Here is a 9,229-nt window from a genome sequence, read left to right on the forward strand (position 1 = left end):
GGCCAGAGGATATTTTGGCAAGTCCTTTTCAGGGCTGGGCTCCTCAGTGAACGGGGAGCAGGTGTTTTCTTTAAGTGAATTTGTTGGGCAAGATGGTTTCCTCTTCTGTGTATTAATCTGATCTCTGTGGAGAAAGAGGCTGATTTCCATCTTCAGCCCTAGAAAATTTAATCCTACATCTTCCTCAGAAAGGTCTAAGCCACATTAGTCCAGAACCACCTCTCTTCACTCAGCCTAAGCTCTTTTCCACCTGCCCCCTCGAAAGAGAGGGGAACCATCAGCAATAACAGGCAGCAGCTCCATCGAAGCATCATTGGTGTTGAACCCTTACTCCTCCTCACAGGCACCAAGACTTAAAGCTTCCTGCTGAAGTTATGGCATGGTGTGACAAGAACAAAGTACTTAGGGGGCCAAAAAGAGAGCAAGCAACTGAAAACTTAAGACTGTGGCCTCAGTATTATATCATGGGGCTAGGCAAGTGGGATTTGGGGTCCTGTTTTAGGACTTTTTCTAGGCTCAGTCATAGCACTGGGAACAGAAATCAGCTCATAGGCTTATTCTCTTCAATAACCAGGAGGCAACATCAGTCTGGAGGGAGAGAGGGATCATGTGTCAGGACCTCCCTCCGACTCAGCACTCGTGTTACTGTAAAAATGGAAGTTGCTTTTCACCAGCAGGGAAAAGGAAAACAGTGTCTAATAAATTGTTCAGTGTAAACACCAGCAAATTCATTATTCATAGTTTTTTAATGAAAGTTTTGTTAACAAATCTTTTTTCAGTGGATGGCTCATAAACTAATTGCTGCCTTTTCCTGTCTTTTTGCTTCTTCAATTCACTAGGTCACATTTGTTTCAGGTGAAGCTTTCAAAAAAAAAAAAAAAAAATCTGAAGTGAGTCAGTGCTTTTGAGCACTCACTAGCTACAAGATGCCTTGTGCTCCATCTGATTCAACTCCATTATTCATTGCTTGAAATTTTTCAGAAAGAGAAGCGTGTTTAAAATGTCACTTACAATATGAAAATTTGTTTTAATACAATTTAGTATGAACATTTATGGTACTCGTAGTGTTCCCATCTGTGCTTATGAACCTTTTCTTTCTATAAATAGGTGAAGGAAAGTGCATTTTGTTCAGCTCTTGTCTTCAATGAGAGTCTCACAACTTTTATTAAGTCTGTGTTCACAGAGGTCATTATGAATAACATCTTGAAGCTGCAGTCAGAGATAAGAGGTTTATACGTGGGATCCCAAAGTAAGGCCTGGCCATGGTGATTTTTCCTAGTTTCAGGATATTACTCTGTATTTTCAGTGAGCTGACTCTGTCAGAGTGACTTTTCCAGGCCTGACACTTCCTCTGCTTGGTCTTATTCTGAGAGCAGGGTACACACATCCACCAGGTTCAACAAGGAGTGCTTCATCCACTTCCAACTCCTTCTTCGTCCTCACATTATTAACAGCCACTGCATTTTAAAGCAGGCTGCACTGTTGATTATCAGGACTTTGTGGCTGTTGAGGGATTCATCGGCAAGCTTGAAATTAAGCATAGGCAGAAGTACTCAAGCCGTTAGTATTTCATTGGGCTTCAGGCATAGGTAAATAGAAATTGAAGCTATATGCCAATGTATCAATTAAGACATTCTTTTATTTGAATACAGTATTAAAAATATTAAAAATCCATAGTATGAATGAGGAAGATTAGATCTGTTTTCTTCAAAAAAATGTAGCCCAATAGCCTTACCCTTCCATTCAGAAAAAACACATTCCTGTCAATGGCATGTGTTGTATTTAATATGTCTGTGAAGCCAAATGACGAGATAAATAACCTTCAGTTGATAGAGAAACCTGCTGTTGAAAGGAGGTTCTGTAATCACAGCTGGCTACGGCTGTGCAGCACCCCGCAGGCGGGCAGGCGGTCCGAGGTGCAGACCCAGGCTGCGTCCCAGCTGGCAGCTCTGCTGCACCAAAGCGGAGACAAGGAGGGACAAGGAACCCAGCAGGGTCTTGCTTGCCCTTCATCAGCTTCACTTTTCCTAGTGGCCCCACTGCTTATTTCAGATGTGCATACTTTTTTATCTAGCTACCTAATTATTTTCATCATGCAAATGATATTCATGAGTGCAGCACGCAGGGAGGGAAAAAAGGATGGTGACAGTGAGAGCACAAGGGAAGGAAGGGCTGTACCACCACAGTGTTTTTGCCAAAGCCTCGGTCACTTACCCAAAGAGACAGGTTCAGTCTCCACGCATCTTCACTGATACTTCAGACAGAGCAGGATAGCCAAATGACAAATAGTCACCCCTTTCTGGATAAGTGCCTCTTCTCCATTCGGTGCAGCACTGGTCGGGGGGTGGGCTGCTGCTGTTTTTCTGGATGTGCAACTTACTTGATTTGTTCCTGCCAAGACCAAATGCTCCATCACTTGCCCCAATTCAGGCTGCTGGACTAGAAGCTTCTAGTTGCCTGTCTGCAACCTAAGTCTGCTCTATTGATTTTAAATACTAGCAATAATTATTGCAGCAAACAGGGCACACATACTGCCATTACTGTCCAGAAGAGATCTAAACATTCATGAACACCTTTTTTGTCCAAGGCTTCTGTAGCTGTTGTTTTAAGGTGCCTCCGCCTCTGGGGCTCCTTCAGGCACAATTAGCTTTCCCAAATGATTCAAAGGTTATTATAACTATTGTGATTGCCTCCACCTCATGAAATAGCTGCTTTTTCAATGGCCCTCCTGCAGAATAGTACAACTTAAGGCATGAGCTGAGCCTGGCTGTGTTCGCTCGCTGATCCCCTCACCTTCTGTTCCTATTGCAGTACGGGCCAACACCTTCTCTGCTTGGGAATGCCGAGGTTGGACACTGCAAAGTCTGGGGGTACCTCACAAATGCATTTTGGGGTACTGAAGAAGAGCTTGTCCATTTGAGTTCCACTGAGTGATGACCTCAAATTGGGTGCTGTGGCAGGGCCACTGCAATGATGCAAAGGCTTGGCAAGTTCACTGCGGTGCCAGTATTAATTAGATTTTCAGCAGCTCCATGTATATATTTTTTTCACTCAACTGATGAGAGCTGCAATGTAACCGACACTCTGAAGCTGGGTGTTTAAGTCCAGCGAGTGAGGGAAAATGCTGATATTATTCAGGAACTGTTTGGTGTCTGCCAATATCTACCATTGCTGGCTGAGGTTTGACGGAATAACTGAGAGAACATGTTGAAAATGTGACAGCCAGTGAATGCATTCTTCTTGATTGCTTCAAATTGGATAGTGTTTGCACAGATGGGGCACCTACCCTGGCTGGCAGGAGTACTGGTTGTGTTGCTTTGCTAGAAAGGGGGTTGTATCAACAGTTATCCAAAATATCATTTTATTGTCATCAGGAGGCTCTTTGTGCTAAAGACCTGGATTTCTCCAGAGCTCTAAACTTGATTGTCTGTTTCATCAACATGATACCCATGCATGCACTAAATCAACATTTCTTGCAAGTATGAACAGGAGGAAATTAATGCTCCTCTGCAATGTTAGTTAACTGGTGCAGGAAAAGGCCCTTCAAAACCTTTGCAAACAAAAGAAACAAGTGGCTGTTGGAAAGCAAGAGTGAATTTGCGAATCACAGCAAGCTGCTTAAAGACCAGGATTAGACAGTGAACTGGCTTCCTTTACAGGCACTACGTTTTGTCTCTACCACATCAGTATGTCTACAGGGGAAAGACTGTCTTTCTGTTATGATGTTTAATGGCCTTTTTCATGATAAAACCAATAAAAAACTCTTGTCTCATAATAATTTGGACTGCTTTCTTTTAGAGCAGTTAGAAGTTAATAATAGGGTTATAAATTAGGAGATCTATGCTGTAATGTCATCAATTCTGGGCTTATATGAGTGAAGTTTTGAAGAAATTATGGTAGAAAAGACCACTGTGGCCATTTAGTAATCCTCTTGCTGAATTTATAATTGGAAATGTTGAAATTCAAAACTACAATTGTGCTTGAGAAGGAACTGCAATTCATCCCTACTGATGAAGGCCAGTGCTGTCTTGAGCCGAGGGCCAGGTGGGTAGGCACAGCCCTGGCCTGACCAGGGCACAGTGCAGCTGTATTCCCAGAATAAATGGTGTGACATGGGAAAGATCTCCCTGCCCTGATCTGGACTAAAAAAGAAGCATTTTACCCTCATCCTGATGAAGTCATCTCTGCTAGAGTGCATAATTACCACTGAATTTTTAAACAGCTGTAACACATAATATTAATGCCTGAAGAGAACAGCAAAAGAGCATTTCCAGGGAAACAAACCACAAAATTTCCCTGCTCCCTGCCACAATGGGCTGACATAAAACTAAAGCTGGTTGAGAGCTAACAGGGTTTAGAAATCAGTCAAAACAGAGAAATACAACATTTACAAATGGACAGGATCATATGATGGAGTAAGCCTGTAGAGAAAGGCAAGAAGCTTTAACCTCTGTTTCCAATCTCATATTCCCAGCACATCTCCACCACTTCATCACCCTAAATCTGGCATGTGGGGGGAAGAAGCCAGAGCAGAGATAGTAGAAATGCAAGAGGTGCCACAGCTGGGGCAAGAAACCAAAGGATAGGTGGCAGAAATGACCCTGTGAGTCCAGTTTTGCACACACACATCAGAGATGTTCAGGTTTAAACACCTACCCACATTGTGAGGTGCTCCAGTGATGGCACATCTATTTAGAGAAGTGAGTAGGAACAATAGGGCAACAGAAAGCGGAGGTAGACCCAGCCCTGCCTCAGAGCTTTATTTATGAAGGTATTTGAAGTCCCCATGCTGAACAGGTCCCCTCCCGGCTTCTGTGGAGCAGTATGGGGGTGTTCCTCTGCAGAGGCAAAGGGTTGTGCCAAACACTCGAGCGAGGGGACAGACCGATGGCATTGCTACACTGCTCTGCAGATCCCAGTGCAGGCAGTCTCTAAGCCAAAGACACCCTGCTAGAAATGCTAGTTTTTAACCAGTCCGTTGTGCTGAATCAGTCACCAGAAATTAATTCTTTCACTCGTTCAGTTCTGACTCGGGATCAATGAAGACCTCAAAAACCCCACAGTTCAAGTTCAGTTCCGGTTTAATTGAAGGGGAGGGCATGGAATGTCAGAGAGAAAGCATTTCAGACCGATGTTTGGTTCAGGTTTAATACAACTCTTTGAGCATTTTTCTCTGAAATTCGTATTACAATGCCTCTGGTGAAAAAAACAGAACCTGGGTACTGCAACATAATGACACACACATTGCAGCTAGACAGATCCTGATCCAAGTCTGACTGATTATAACTGCAGTGGAGAACTTCAGCCAGGGTAGTTTGATAAACTACACAATAGGATGGTGGGCAAGGTGATGGAGGTGTTAGCAGCAAGAGACGATAAATCTTTTTTTTTTAAATGGGAACTGATTGACAACTATCTCTCTCTCTAGTGTATTACAGGTTATTTCATCCGCTTCTCCCTACAGACATGACTGAACAAAATCAAGTCAAATAAATGATTAACAGTTAGCTGCAGCAGAGTGTAGCTTTCCTCTGCCTGAAACCTGGGGTTGAATCCTGGGTGTGCTCCCTGCAGTACGTGGGAAGGGTCGCACAAGAATGGCATTGCATGGTGCTGCAAAGGTTTGTGTAGCTCATTATTCTGTTTCCAGCAGTGGCTGTAAGGGGAAGGCTAAGGAAAAACATACAATCAGACCAGGCACATAGGTTCCTTTGCCCTAGCAGTCTCCCAACCTTCGGGGGCTGTAAAACCACAGCCTTGGCATTGATGGCTCGTTGTGCTAGCCACCTGAGGCAGGGATCTCAGGACCTGCGTGTGAAATCAGAGTCACTTGCAAGGCAGAGCATAATGGCTCGAGCACATTTGCACATCGGTGTGTCTAAATGGCGTCACAGAAAAGGCAGCTGTATCAGCAAAGATTGTACATCTAGGTCTCTGCATCTAAAATGTGCCCTCAGAACAGGAACCGAAAGAACCAGCATACTCTAATTCAAGTAATTGGATGCAATCTTGGGAGCAGGGATAAGGCTTTCTCCTTTACAGGTACATGCCCAAGCCACTCGTGTATAGATCCAGAATCCTGCATGACATTTTGTCTCCTGCATCCTCAAAGGCTTTTTTTTTTCTGTGCACTGTCAGAATTTCAAGAAGGGGGAACAAAAAACCACATCTCAGTTTAGCCCACACCTGAGAGATATGCAGCATCTGTCTAGGGCCACCTATGGCACAAGGAGGACCTGAAACACGTTCTTCCATTTCCTATGTTGATCACTCTAACCTGTAAAATATTATATAAAGCAGAGCTGGGAAGTGACAACACTTTTCCTACTCTCCCTTTTACAGAACAGAAACAGACGTAGTGACCGTGTTTTGTAGGAAGTTTTTATACAGACGGTGTATGCCACAAGTGCCCCCACTGGGCATTGTTGCCATTAGGACTTACACACTGCAACGCCTAAATTCTGTCAGGCTTGGGCATAAACAAGGTGTTAAAAGGTGTGGTGCTGTCAAGTCTGGGTCTGTTCTGGGGTGACACAGAGCTGTAAATCTTAGAAATCTGAAGGTCTATGTGCAAACTGCTTCCAGCATTTATAAACCCACAGTTTGAGTAAGGGATTTTGCATGTCAGTTCTGGAGTCTGGCAGCTCTGTCCCACCTCAGCCTGACTTCAGGCACCCTTCAGAATACTACCCTGTCACTGAGCTTGTTCTGTACAAATCGCAATCTAGAAAAAAATTGTTCATATTACGCATTTATGTAGCAGTTGTAGACAGGCTTCCATTTTGACCACAGAATATGTCCTTAATTACACAGAAGAAGGTTAGAAGGTTACTTTCCTTATTTTTCTTTTATTTTCTTTTTTTTTATGTGAAAACAAACTAGGTACTTGCAGTGAATTCAAAGCCAGCCACAGAAAGGTAGTCTTTGTTTGAGCCATGCCATGATTGACTTTGCAATTATTTTTTTCTTTGGTTTCTTGGAAAGCACACATTTGTTTTCCATACCTTCCCTTTCCACAGAGCAGCCGTGTACTTGAGGTGATGAGTACTTAATAATGGTTTTATGAATCATAGCTCATGTATTAATGCTGTGCCCATGTCTGAGGTTTTTTAACTGCTTAGCTAAGATGTGGGAGATCTAGCGCAGTTTCAATATATTTCTGCAAGAAAGGGAGAAATTGTTACACAATCCATTAAAAGCTGTAGATTGCTAAAGTTTGTAGAAGACTGCAGACAGAGTACATTGTATTCAAGTTATCCAGATGTTACTAATTTCTCCATTTCCAAAGATTTGCATGACTCCAATTTATTTTACCAGAGGCTACACAGCTAAAATCTCACATAAAGGTTTGAAATCCTATCACAATATAAGAACAGAGCTAAATTTCTATTGTTGTACCAAGATTGGAGTTCACAGGTCATAGAGGGTTGCTACGGAAGCAGAGTTTGAGCTTTGTGAGTAAGACAAAATGAGAATTTTCAGCTTTCACTCCTCAGTTGTCTTCCTTTTCTGAAAAGAATTGGAATTGTTATTGTAATGAGCCTTAAAAAATAATTAACTGTGCTCTTTCTCAATTACTTTGAATACAAAGATAAAAAAGAGAGAGATGTGCCAATCCAGTCCCTGTGCTTAAGAAACAGAACTTTTACATATTTCATAGGTGACCATAGCCAGGATTTCACAGTTACGCAGCTGAGCAAAACAGTATCTGACCCCCAGGCAGTCAGTCTATCATCTAGCAGGTTTTTTTTTTTTTTCCCTACCCTGAGTGGCTCTGTGCTGCTAAGGCTCCTTATGGAGCACCTGCAAATTGTCAAGAGCTTCTGTAAGCAGTTTTGGAAGCCAGTCAGCTGAAGAAGGAAGGAGAATTGTATGAAAATTGCCGACAGATGATGGCAAATGCATCCCTCAGCATGGAGTCCCAGGCGGTGAATGCCACCCTGGAGGTAGGCACCCAAACCTGTTTACCCAGGGAGAGTATGTTAACACTACAGTGTCCTAAATTTAGGGTAAAATAATCAGGTATCAGAAACTTCAGGGTAGATATAATTTAGCCCAGGCTGTCTCTAATGTGGAGACCCTACGTGCCCCACCAGTTGAAATAATCCCTACGTCTGCTTTTTAGACCTGATTAGCAGCATTGTATGATAAGGAATAAACATATAGTTTCTCCACACTGACCATTAAGATTCAAACCACTTTGGGTATGGATTATTACATTTATACATGTGCTGTGTCCAAGTCAGTGGGCCTACCACTACCACTGCCTAGACTATACTCATGAAATGTGTTTTTGTCAAAGAATGCTGTGGGTTTTGACAATGAAATATTTTCCCGCTATATCCTCAAGGATGTTCTCATCCAGAAATTTAAGTTGTGATGTTAAGGACTCTCTGGTCATTTCTAATCAGAAAGAGCCTAGAATGGAAGACTTGACCTTTTCAGACAGAAAATGCACATTTTGACATAGGTGGTTGGTTGTTTTTTTCAAAACATCCAGAAGTTTTTGGTTCATCCCAGCATGAAACAAAAAACAAAACTTGAAGCTTAAAAATAACTTCAAAATTTAGTATTTAGCTTTAAGATTTAGCTTCATTTAGCTCTACATATGATTTTTTTTCATTCCCATAAATATGTAACCCCTCAAAGATTATGGTAACAACAAGAAAAAGTATAGAAGGCATGGTTTTTTCTGGTTTTGGAACAGAAGAATTCAGTCAGAGGTCTTATATTGTCCCTGAAAGTGATAGAGAAAAAAACTACCAACGACTATTAAGAAAGCTGTCCTATTCAACAGCAATAAAGCTGTCAAGGTCTGCTGTCTCACAGCTCACTTGCGAAAGCTTTAATCTGAAGATTTCTGACTCATTAACATGCAGATTATTGATATTATAGCCTTGTTATAGCTCGCTGCATGAGAGTATCTGCATCATGATTCCTCACTTGACCACACACTACATTCTCTTCTATTCTGTCCAGGTTCTTCCAACAGACCCTTTGTGCCTCAGTGTCCTCCAGTACCTCATTAAGCAGCACTCTAGCATCTGCACAGTTTGTTCTCCGTCATCTCCCAAGGAGGACATGCGGTTGCAGCGAAGTGTTCTGCTACGGTGGGACTTCCTTGACATTTTTTACATAAAGACTTATGACCTTAGGTATAAAAAAATTAAAGTGAATTTAAATGCACTAGATCATGATCCACCAAAATAAGCCAACTTCTTTTGAATTG

The sequence above is a fragment of the Balearica regulorum genome, chromosome 1, assembly GCF_011004875.1.
Source record: "Balearica regulorum gibbericeps isolate bBalReg1 chromosome 1, bBalReg1.pri, whole genome shotgun sequence".
Taxonomy (NCBI): domain Eukaryota; kingdom Metazoa; phylum Chordata; class Aves; order Gruiformes; family Gruidae; genus Balearica; species Balearica regulorum.